Here is a 2,500-nt window from a genome sequence, read left to right as displayed (position 1 = left end):
GATGCATTTTAACTGAAAAATAAAACCAAGCTATTCTATTGAATGTTTCTTCACACCAGTATAACTCATATTGGATATAGGTTTGATTTATTATGTCACATATGTCTTCTAAATCATAATTTAAGTTATATTGGGAATGGTAGTATTGAATAAAAACCAATAGGTTTTCCTATTGGGTGTACACTTTATTATTATTATTATTATTACCTCAGCCTTTGAAGTTGGAAGGAGGTTATGTTTTACCACCTGTTTGTGTGTGTGTGTGTGTTTGTGAACAATTTTAATCGTAGAGTAATGAATCTAGAAGGGATTAACTATTATGTAAAAAACTGGAAATGATTAATTTTTAGAAGGTCAAGGTCAAAGGCCAAGGTCATAACAAAGTAAAATGTCCAATTCACATAATCAGCCATAAGTTTGGACATCGTTGTCACAGAGACTTCAAACTTGGTTCATATTTGAGTGTATGACAATCCACGCCAATTAATGCATGTTGAGGTCAAAGGTCAAGGTAGAGCAAAAGGTCGAGAGATAAGCTGCTCAGACGGAGGTCTACGCTTTACTATTATTATTATTTGCCAAGCTACAACCCTACCTGGTAAAGCAAAATGCTACAAGACCAAGAATAAATTTTAGTTGGAATTTTACGAGGGTGAAATTTTCATATTAACTTTCCTTCAACGTTGATTGTCATCTGGGTTTTGGACGGCAGTTTTGATTGCTTTTAGCGTTGGGTGCATGAAAACACGGTCACTGGGAAGTTAAAGGGAAAGATGAATATAATGAGGAGGAGTTTACAAGTAGAAGGCATGAAGTTTTTATTGAAAATATTGTTTCTTGTTTAACAAGCTCATGTTTGAAATAAATATCCATTTCTTGAATATGATTATATTCTTCTTTTTTGAAGGTTCGGTTGCCTGACGCACCATCTACAATGCCTTCTATTAAAGGCATCCTCTCCCACCAAAATTTCTTGAGCTCTTGCTTACCATAAATATCCCATTCTGGAATATGATTTTTTTTTTTTCCACAGTTACATCTACATTAAGGGTCGGTTGCCTAATGCACCCTCTTCAATCCCTTCTATTAAAGGCATCCTTTGCCACCAAATTTTCGTAAGCTCGTGCTTACCATAAATATCCATTTGTTAAAAATTTTATTATTCTTGATTTTCCCCCATCGTTAAGCTACATTAAGGGGTCGGTTGCCTAATGCATCTTCTCCAATGCCTTCTATTGAAGGCATCATTTTCCACCAAAATTTTACAAGCTCTTATTTAATATATAAATATTCCTTACTTGAATATGATATTATTCTTTTTGTTTTCACCGTTCCATCTACATTAAAGGGTCGGTCGCCTGATGCGCCTTTTCTAATGTCTTCTATCAAAGGCACCCTGTTCCATAAAACCTCTTCTCTCCATATCATCCTTCGCTTTATCTTACCATCTTATTCTCTGCTTCTCTCTCGATCCTATCAGATTTCACCCAAGTCCTCTTTGCTCCCTCCCCACCAGTCTCTAGGGCATTGTCCTGCTTGCTAGGAAGATGTCACTCTCCCTTGCCTCTGCTATTTATGATTGACAATTAAACCTTTAAAAGCATGTTTAATGATTTATGAACTGAAGTGAAAATGTATATCAAGTTATTTATAGAATGATTGGTTGCAAAGGCCTCCTCCATCATGAGGCATAATACTACACAGTATTCTAGAAGTTTTATTCCAACTGTTACCAAGTTGTGGAATGATCTTCCTAATTGGGTAGTTGAATCAGTAGATCTTCAAAAGTTTAAAGTTGGAGCAAATGTTTTTATGTTGACCAGGCTGACATGAGTCCTTTTTTATAGTTTATATATGACATATCTGTTTTTGACGTTGTTAATAGTTTATATAAGACTTATCTGTTTTGACGCTATTACTATTTTTAGAATGGTATATTGTTAATTTATTCTGATCATTTATTTTTTTTCCTTATTTCCTTTCCTCGCTGATCTATTTTTCCCTATTGAAGCCCTTGGGCTTATAGCATCTTGCTTTTCCAACTAGGGTCGTAGCTTGGCTAGTAATAAATGATGATAATAATAATAATAATAATATTAATAATATTAATAATAATAATGATAATATTAATAATAATAATGATTATAATTTTAAAATCAATAATAATAATAATAATAATAATAAATTATATTAGATCTGAATGATGAATGAATTATGTTAATAATACTTCAGCAATTTCTTTACCTTGGAAATTATACTTCATGATTAAAATCTTTATTGGCTGAGCTCATGCATCTCCTGAATTTGAAACTGAATAAAAAATCAGGTAAATGATTTTGGCTTCATCTCATACCCTCTTGCATATGTATTTGATTTTGATAATTAATTGTAATAATGAATCTAATTGAAAAGTCCTAGTTTATCAAATGATAATAAATGCAAATTTTCTTAAATTCATATGAATATTTTTTATGTAGATTTCATCGAGAGAAATCTGAAC

The 2,500-nt window shown here is 32.2% G+C and overlaps 1 protein-coding gene across 1 annotated transcript in view; it reads left to right on the top strand.

The window, feature by feature from the left end:
- LOC137614507 (kin of IRRE-like protein 2) overlaps positions 1 to 2,500 on the top strand; it is a 255,251-nt gene that overhangs the window by 94,274 nt on the left and 158,477 nt on the right. The gene's annotated exons all lie outside the window — the stretch shown is intronic.

The sequence above is a fragment of the Palaemon carinicauda genome, chromosome 20 (genome assembly GCF_036898095.1).
Source record: "Palaemon carinicauda isolate YSFRI2023 chromosome 20, ASM3689809v2, whole genome shotgun sequence".
In the NCBI taxonomy this organism is placed as follows: domain Eukaryota; kingdom Metazoa; phylum Arthropoda; class Malacostraca; order Decapoda; family Palaemonidae; genus Palaemon; species Palaemon carinicauda.
Note: the sequence above shows the minus strand (reverse complement) of the source record. Positions and strands in the feature narration are given on the sequence as shown.